General features: G+C 39.9%; 1 non-coding gene across 1 annotated transcript; it reads right to left on the bottom strand.

The window, feature by feature from the left end:
• Nucleotides 1–1,172: 1,172 nt before the first annotated feature.
• On the bottom strand, nt 1,173–1,277 carry LOC114629852. Its single transcript, XR_003712730.1, has one exon. It is a non-coding gene; the product is annotated as a U6 spliceosomal RNA (small nuclear RNA).
• Between the last annotated feature and the right edge of the window lie 8,417 nt (nt 1,278–9,694).

Genomic DNA, 9,694 nt, shown 5'->3' with positions numbered 1-9,694 from the left:
TTGTTGTTCTTCCTATGGGGTTGCAATCCCCTTCTGCTCCTTCAGTCCTTCCCCTAACTCTTCTATTGGGGTCTCCATGCTCAGTCCGATGGGTGGCTGTGAGTATCTGCATCTGTCTTAGTCAGGTGCTGGCAGAGCCTCTCAGAGGAGAGCTATATCAGGCTCCTGTCAGAAAACACTTCTTGGCATCAGCAATAGTGTTGAGGTTTTGTATCTGCAGATGAGATGGGTCCCAAGGTGGGGTGGTCTCTGGATGGGCCTTTCTTCAGACTCTACTCCATTTTTTGTTCTGCAGTTTCTTTAAAAAAGGCACAGCTCTGGGTTAAAAATTTGAGATGAATGGGTGGCCCCATCCCTTAACTGGGGTTCTTGCTTATCTACTGGAGGCCCTATCCCTCAACTGGAGGTAGTCTCTACAGGTTCTATCTCCCCTCTGTTAGATATTTCAGCTAATGTCATCCCCACTGGGTCCTGGGAACTTCTCATTTCCCTGGTGTCTGAGACTTTCTAGTGATTTCCTCCCACCCCCATTCTCAAATGCCCACTGCTACATATTTCTGTCCATTTTCCTGAACCTCTAGACTTCTCTCCTGTCTCTTCTCATACCTGACCCTGCCCCCCATTTTTCTTCCTCTGTCTCTCTCCCTTCCAGGCACCTCCCTCCCTCTACCTTCTGTGATTATTTTGTTCCCCCTTCTAAGTAGGATTGAAACATCCAAATTTTGGTCTTCCTTTTTGTTAAGCTTCATATGGTCTGTGAGTTGTATTATGGGTGGTCTGAGATTTTGGGCTAATATCCACTTATCACTGAGTACATACCATGTGTGTCTTTTGTGTTATACCTCACTCATATATTTTCTAGTTCTAACTATTTGCCTGCAAATTTCATGACATCATTGTTTTTAGTAGCTGAGTAGTACTCCATTTAATGTAAATGTACCACATTTTCTGTATCCATTCTTATGTTGCAAGACATCTGGGTTGTTTCTAGCTTCTGGCTACTACAAATGAGTCTGCTATGTGTCCTTGCTATATGTTGGAGCATCTTGGGGACATTTCCAGTAGTGGTATAGCTGAGTCTTCAGGTAGAACTATTTCCAATTTTCTGAGGAACCATCAGGTTGTTTTCCAAAGTGGTTTTACCAGATTGCAATGGAGCAATGGAGGAGTGTGAAAATATGAAATGCTTCATGACTTTGTCTGTTATCCTTGTGCAGAGGCCATACTAATCTCTGTATCATTCCAATTTTTAGTATATGTGCTGCTGAATGGAGCACAATTTTTTTCTTAATCAATAAAGACTTCACTTGCTTGGTAAGGGATGCTCCAGGATATTTTATATTATTTGAGGCAATTGTGAAAGGTGTTTCCCTTATTTCTTTATCTGTCCATTTCTTATTTGTATATAGCAGGGGTACTAATTTTTGTGAGTTGATTTTGTATCAGGTTACTTTACTGAAAGTGTTTATTAGCTGTAGGAAGTTACCAGTGGAATTTTTGTGGTCACTTATGTATCATTTGCAAATAAAGGTACTTTCACGTTTTCCTTTCCAATTTGCATTCTCCTAATCTCCTTCATTTGTTTTGTTGTTCTAGCTAATACTTCTAGTACTGTGCTGAATGGGTATGGAGATAATGAACAACTTGGTATTGCTTCTGATTTTAGTAGAATTGCTTTGTGTTCCTCGCCATTTAAAGTTATCTATGGGTTTACTGTAAAGTGTCTTTATTGTGTTGTAACATTTCCCTTGTATCCCTAATTTCTCCAGGACTTTTGTGATGGAATCTTGGATTTGTCAAAGGCCATTTCTACCATTTAATGAGATGATCATGTGGTCGTTTCTTGTCTTTCAGTTTGTTTACATGGTGGGTTAAATTTATTGATTTATATATGGTGAATCATCCTTACATCTCTGGGATGAAGACTACTTGATCATGATGAATGATCTTTTTAATATGTTCTTTAATTCAGTTTGCAAGCATTTAATTGAATATTTTTGCTTCTTTACTCTGAAGGTATATTGGTCTCTAATAGTCTTTCTTGGTTGGGTCTTTATGTGGTTTGGGGATCAGGATAATGGGAGCCTCATAAAATGAATTGGCAATGCTCTTTCTGTTTCTCTTTGGTGGAATAAGTTGATTAGTATTAATATTATGGATGGATTTAACTTGGGTATGTGGTCTGTATCAAGGAAATTATCCATTTCTTTTAGACTTTCCAATTTGGTGGAGTTTAGTTTTATTTAACTTTAATTTAATTTTTTTTTACTTATTCACTTTACAGCCTGATCACTGCCCCACAATTCTTCCCTCACTTCTCCTCCCCTTTACCTCTGATTGGGTGGAGGGCCCCCTGGGCATTCCCCTCACCCTGGCACTTCAAGTCTCTGCAAGGCTAGGTACTTCTTCTCCAGCTGAGGACAGACAAGGCACCACAGCCAGTAGAACATATCCCAGGCACAGGCAACTGCTTTTGGGATAGCCACAATTCAATTTGTTTGGGACCCACATAAAGGCCAAACTGCACATCTGCTATATATGAGCCAGGAGGTCTAGATCCAGGTCATGTATGTTCTTTGTTTGTTAGGTCAGACTCTGATAGCTCCAAGGGTTTAGGTTAGTTGACTTTGTTGGTTTTCCTGTTAAGTTCCTAGCCCTACTTCCTCCTATTATTTTTTTCATTTTTATTAGATATTTTATTTATTTACATTTCAGATGTTATCCCCTTTCCCCATCACCCCCATTAATCCCCTATCCCATCCCCCTCCTCCTTTCTTGCCTTTATACCATTTTAATTACATGCAAGTATTAAGGTGAGTTCTAGGCTGAGGAACTTGCAATACAATAGATGCAAATAGTCAAGGAACAAGCAAGACAATAAACCCAGATAGTCAAAGAACACACATGACAGTAAACAGAGTCCCATGATCACTCCTGTGATAATTATTTCTAAGGGCTTATCAGGATGACCAAAATATCAGAGCCTACTTCCCTGTCCTAGCCCAAAGTCATTTTTCATGCCTGAAGCCTACTTCTTTATTCTAGCTTAAGATTTAGATTTCTGCCTATAATTACTTTTTTGTTCTAGCCTAAGATTTAGATTCCTGCCTGAAATTTCCTCTTTGTTCTAGCCTAGGATTTATATTTCTGCCTGAAATTACTTCTTTGTTCCAGCCTAATGTCAGATTCCTGCCTGCAGTCCATTTCCTTGTTCTTGGCCTGTGTCAGATTCCTTTGAAGCAGCCCATTTCCTTGTCCTTGGCTAATGTCAGATTCCTGTCAGGCAGCCCCCAAAGCTTTCCACATCTCCCCATTTTTATTGCATAAACCAGAATGAGCCTGTCTTAGGTTATTCAGAAAAGAAAGCCGTCCTTTATGCATTATCATAAGCAATGCACTTCTGTCTTAGGTTGCTCAGACTCTGTGCAGAATCTTACCCATCCTTGGCTTGCCAGCCTGTTACACTAATAACTCTGTCTGGGGGTCCATTTTCAGTTTCAAGTCATGTACTTTGGCTGCCATCCTGTTGATGTGGTTAGAGACAAGCTTTAACACTATGGGCAGGAATAAAAGTATTCTCAGGACAAGAAGGGCTACCATGATCAAGTTGTATATGCCATTCTTGAGGTTTGGCCAAAATGGAAATACTGACCTCAGGCCATGGATAATTTTATCAGCATTATCTGTAGCATCAAAAACTCAACAGAGCAGCATTCTTTAAATTTATAATCTCACTATGCAGAGTTAAAACACCCATAGAGATGTTAGGATTATACCAAATACCCTACAGATGTCTTTAAAGGTTTTTTCTAATTATAATGACAATCATTGTAAATTTTAGAAGTAACAGTACTCCAATGATATGTCATGACACTTGAGATGGCTCCTAACTCTTGAAGCCTGAACCTCCTTCAGATAATTTCAATAGGATATAGAGCATCAATCCATTGTTTCAAACACCTATATAAATCCTTTTGTACTCAATACATTAGTAACATTTTTTTTTTTTGGCTAGACAGTTAACAAAAATAGCTGTCTTAACTCCTTGTGTTAAAGCTATTGCAGAAGCAGTGGTGCTAGCAATTAATGAAATTAAAGCTGTTATATCAGCAATAATTAAACCCGCTACCCTCTTGCTTCTGCTTAAAGCCTAACTTACTTCTTCCAGCACTTTCAAGCTTTTTTTCCCCAGAGAATCAAGGTTTTCTAATACTCAGGCAGTAAGACAAAAGTTGGTTGATAGACCCCCATAACAGACATGCCAGGTTTAAACACAGTAACACAATTAGAAAGTATACAGTCAATGCAGCTTACAATAAATACTATAGAAGAGACAAAACTAATTTCAGCTTGACAATTAAAAGAGCTTTAAAACATGCACTAACCCTTGTTTGAAGTCCAGATCCTGTCTCAGCTTTATCTCTTGGTATCATATATCATCATAGAGAACTGCAGCTAACTCCCAAATATGTCTCTGAAAATGTCCAGATCCAGCCTTCCAAATGAAGACTGTTATTTTCAATACCAATATTGGATTGATTTCTAGACCAGTGCAAGATTGAGTCTGAATAGCTGGTCACCTTTAAGAAAAATACAAGAGACAGTATAATTTCTCTTTTTGATTCTTTGTCACACAAGGTCTGAAAACTTGAGGCAAGGCAGCTTGTCCCATCTGGGATATAGCTAAGCAAAGGTGGGTCAGGAACATATGTCCAATACAGCTTCCCAGTCACCCTTGTCAGGGCACTCAGCAAGCTCACAGGTCAGCGTCATTCTTTGTCTCAGCAACAGCATGTCTCACCAATCATTCTGGCAGCCATCATGTTCCTATAGAATCTTACAGAAAAAACACAAATATGCCCTCTTCCCCATATTAGATACCTGGTCAAGATCATGCCATATGCCTGTAAGTGGATCCTTCCTTTTCATCTAGGCATAAGTGTGCTTAGTTGAAGGGTGCTGTAGACACTAAGCAGAAAGTTCCTTGGCATCCAATTTTTTTAAAATTTAAAATAAAAAAGTATGATTTAAATAAATTTATGGTGTTCAGGTATATACCTTCCCCTTGTTTATTTTATGAAGATATTGTTTTGAAGTTCCATGGGCTTCTTCTACAATACCTTGTCCTCGAGGATTATAGGGAATCCTTGTAATAAATTGTTAACAAAAAGTCTCAACTGCTTGACTACAATTGCCAGATCCATTTTCTGTTTTTTTTTAAACTGGATATTTTATTTATTTACGTTTCAAATGTTATCACCTCTTGCATTCCCCCAAACCCCCTTATCCCATCCCCTCTCCTTTTACCTCTATGAGGGTATGCCCCAACCCATCCAGCAGTTCCTGCCTCCCTGCTTTCAAATTCCCCAATACTAGGGCATCCAGACATTCAGGGACCAAGGCCCTCCCCTTCCACTGATGCCTGACAAGGCTATCCTCAACTACCTATACAGGTGGAGCCATCAGTCCCGCCCTTTGTGTTCCCAGGCTGGAGGTTTAGACCCTGGGAGCTCTGGTTGAGTATTTTGTTACTCCTTCTAAGAAGGACCAAAGTACCCACACTTTGGTCTTCCTTCTTTTTCTTGAGCTTCATGTGGTCTACGTATTGTACCTTAGGTATTGTGAGCTTTTGGGCTAATAACCACTTATCAGTAAGTGCATAGCATGTGTGTTCTTTTGTGATTGGGTTACCTCACTCAAGATGTTATTTTCCAGTTCCATCCATTTGCCTAAGAATTTCATGAACTCATTGTTTTTAATAGCAGAAAAACACTCAGCAGAAAGTACCTTGGCATCCAATTTTTTTAAATTTAAAATTAAGAGTATTATTTAAATAAATTTGTGGTGTTCGGGTATATACCTCCCCCTTTTTATTTTATGAAGATATTGTTTCAAAGTTCCATGGGCTGCTTCTACAATACCTTCACATAAAATCAGATACACTGAAACTAATAGAAGAAAAAATGGGGAAAAGACTCGAACACATGGGCACAGTACTCCATTGTGTAAAATGTACCACATTTTCTGTATTTATTCCTCTGTTGAAGGACATCTGGGTTCTTCCCAGCTTCTGGCTATTATAAATAAGACTGCTATGAACATAGTGGAGCATGTGTCCCTGTTGTATGTTGGAGCATCTTTTGGGTATGTGCCCAGGAGTGGTATAGCTGGTTCCTCAGGTAATACTATGTTCAATCATGTTCCGAGGAACTGCCAGACTGTTTCCACAGTGATTGTACCAGCTTACAATCCCACCAACAATGGAGGAGTGTTTCTCTTTCTCCATATCCTTGCCAGCATCTGCTGTCACCTGAGTTTTTGATCTTAGCCATTCTGACTGGTGTGAGATGGAATCTTAGAGTTGTTTTGATTTGCATTTCCCTGATGACTAAGGATGTTGAACACTTCTTTAGGTGCTTCTCAGTCATTCAAGTTTCCTCAGTTGAGAATTCTTTGTTTAGCTCTGTACCCCATTTCTTAATCAGGTTATTTGATTGTCTAGAATCTAATTTCTTCAGTTCTTTGTATACCTTGGATATTAGCCTTCTATCAAATGTAGGATTGGTAAAGATCTTTTCCCAATCTGCTGGTTGCTGCTTTGTCCTATTGATGATGTCCTTTGCTTTACAGAAGGTTTGCAGTTTTATGAGGTCCCATTTGTCATTTCTTGATCTTAGAGCATAAGCCATTGCTATTCTGTTCAAGAACTTTCCCCCTGTGTCCATGTGTTCAAGTCTTTCCCCCATTTTTCTCTCCTATTAGTTTCAGTGTATCTGGTTTTATGTGGAGGTCTTTGATCCACTTGGACTTGAGTTTTATACAAGGATAGAAGTATGGATCACTTTGTATTCTTCTACATGTTGACCTCCAGTTGAACCAGCACCATTTGTTCAAGATGCTGTCTTTTTTCCCACTGGATGGTTTTAGCTCCTTTGTCAAAGATCAAGTGACTGTAGGTATGAAGGTTCATTTTGGGGTCTTCAATTCTATTCCGTTGATCTTCCTGCCTGTCTATGTACCAATACCATGCAGTTTTTATCATTACTGCTCTGTAGTACAGCTTGAGTTCAGGGATAGTCATTCCCCCAGATGTTCTTTTATTGTTGAGAATAGTTTTTGATATCCTGAGTTTTTTGTTATTCCAAATAAATTTGAGAATTGCTCTTTCTATCTCTGTGAAGAATTGAGTTGAAATTTTGATGGGGATTGCATTGAATATGTAGATTGCTCTTGACAAGATAGCCATTTTTACTATATTAATCCTGCCAATCCATGAGCATGGGAGATCTTTCCATCTTCTGAGATCTGCTTCGATTTCTTTCTTCAGGGACTTGAAGTTCTTGTCATACAGATCTTTTACTTGCTTGGTTAGATTCACACCAAGTATTTTATATTATTTGTGAAATTTTGAAGGGTGTCATTTCCCTAATTTCTTTCTCAGCCTGTTTATCCTTTGAGTAGAGGAAGGATACTGATTTGTTAGAGTTAATTTGATATCCAGCCACTTTGCTAAAGTTGTTTATCAGGTGTAGGAGTTCTCTGGTGGAAGTTTTGGGGTCACTTAAGTATACTATCATATCATCTGCAAATAGTGAAATTTTGACTTCTTCCTTTCCAGTTTGTATCCCTTTGACCTCCTTTTGTTGCCTGATTACTCTGGCTAGGACTTACAGTACTATATTGAATAGGTAGGGAGAGAGTGGGCATCCTTGTCTAGTCCCTGATCTTAGTGGGATTGCTTCCAGTTTCTCTCCATTTAGCTTGATGTTGGCCACTGGTTTGCTGTACATTACTGGTTTTAATATTCTTTGTTTCTTTTGTGCATTTGGTGTGTTGATTATATGTGATGGGAGGTATTTGTTTTCTGGTGTAGTCTATTTGGAGTTCTGTAGGTCTCTTGTATGTATATGGGCATCTCGTCTTTTAGGTTAGGGAAATTTTCTTCTATAATTTTGTTGAAGATATTTATTGGCCCTTTAAGTTGGGAATCTTCACTCTCTTCTATACCTATTATCCTTAGGTTTGATCTTCTCATTGTGTCCTGTATTTCCTGGATGTTTTGGGTTAGGAACTTTTTGCACTTTGCCTTTTCTTTGATAGTTGTGTCAATATTTTCTGTCTTATCTTCTGCACCTGAAATTCTCTCTTCTATCTCTTGTATTCTGTTGATGATGCTTGCATCTATGACTCCTGATTTTTTTCCTAGGTTATCTATCTCCAGGGTAGTCGCCCTTTGTGATTTCTTTATTGTTTCTACTTCCATTTTTATGTCCTGGATCATTTTGTTCAATTTCTACACCTGTTTGTTTGTGTTTTCTTGTAACTCTTTAAGGGATTTTCGTGTTTCCTCTTTAAGGGCTTCTACCTGTTTACCTGTGTTCTCCTCATTTTCTTTGAGAGTGTTATTTACGTCCTTCTTAAAGTCCTCTATCATCATCATGAGAGGTTATTTTAAATCTGAATCTTGCTTTCCTGGTGTGATTCAGGACTTTCTATTGTGGGAGAACTAGGTTCTGATGATGCCAATACCCAGGGTTGCTGATGCTTATGTTCTTGCACTTGCCTTTCACTGTCTGGTTATCTTTAGTGTTACCTGCGCTGTCTCTGACTGGAGCCTGTCTTTTCTATTATCTTAGCTGTGTCAGAACTGTTTGGGGTGGGTGTTGCTGCCAGAGTTAGAGCTCCTGGGAGCCCTGCCTCCACTGGATTTTGTGGGATTGGGTGCAGAGCAGAAGATGAAGATCTGCTCAGTGTTCAGGCGCAGACCAGAAGGGACTGGTACCCCTGGCCAGGAGTGAATTGCTGGGTCCCAGTGTGTCCCAGTGTGTCCCAGTGTGTCCCAGTTACTGCCTATTTGGGGTTGGTGTTGCTGTCTCCTTACCTAAGATACTGCTGGGGTTAGAGCTCCTCGGAGCCCCGCCTCCTCTGGGTTTTGTGGAATTGGGTATAGAGCTGAAGCCCAAGATCTGTTCAGTGCCTGAGCACAGACTGGAAGGCCCTCCTATTCTTCCACAATAGTTTTCAAGTTCCATCCATTGTTGCCTATGGGTGTCTTTATCTCTCTGCATCAGCTGCTAGGTAAAGTCTCTCAGTGGACAACATGCTCCTGTCTGCAAGCATAACAGTATCATTACTAATGTTAGAAATTGGTGCTTCCACATGGGATGGGTCTCAAATTGAGCTGGTTATTGGTTGGCCATTCCCTCAGTCTCTGCTTCATCTCCTGTACCTGAATTTCTTGTAGACAGGATAGATTTGGGGTTGAAAGTTTTGTGGGTGGGTTGGTATCACTATTGCTCCACTAGGGTTCCTGTCTAGCTCCAGGAGGTGGTCTCTTCAGGTTCCATATTTCCAACATAGTGAGTCACAGCTAAGGTCATCCCCGTTGATTCTTGGTTGCATTCCTTATCCAGGTCTCTGTCTCATCCTGGAGATTCCCCCCTTCTCACCACTGCCAGTTGTAGATTTCCATTCATTTTCATGGCCACTAGCCATCTCTCCTGTCCTTCCCCACACCTGATCCTGAAACCTGATTCCCCTCCCCACTCCCCCATCCTTCTCAGTTTCCTCCATCTGTCTCTTCTGACTATTTTATTTCCTTTTCTAAGTAAAATTCAAGATTTCTGACTTGGGCCTCCCTGTTTAGCTTCTTTGGGTCTGTGGAGTGAAACATGGTACCTGTATTTTATGGCTA

Source organism: Grammomys surdaster, unplaced genomic scaffold, assembly GCF_004785775.1.
Source record: "Grammomys surdaster isolate TR1022 unplaced genomic scaffold, NIH_TR_1.0 317, whole genome shotgun sequence".
In the NCBI taxonomy this organism is placed as follows: domain Eukaryota; kingdom Metazoa; phylum Chordata; class Mammalia; order Rodentia; family Muridae; genus Grammomys; species Grammomys surdaster.
Note: the sequence above shows the minus strand (reverse complement) of the source record. Positions and strands in the feature narration are given on the sequence as shown.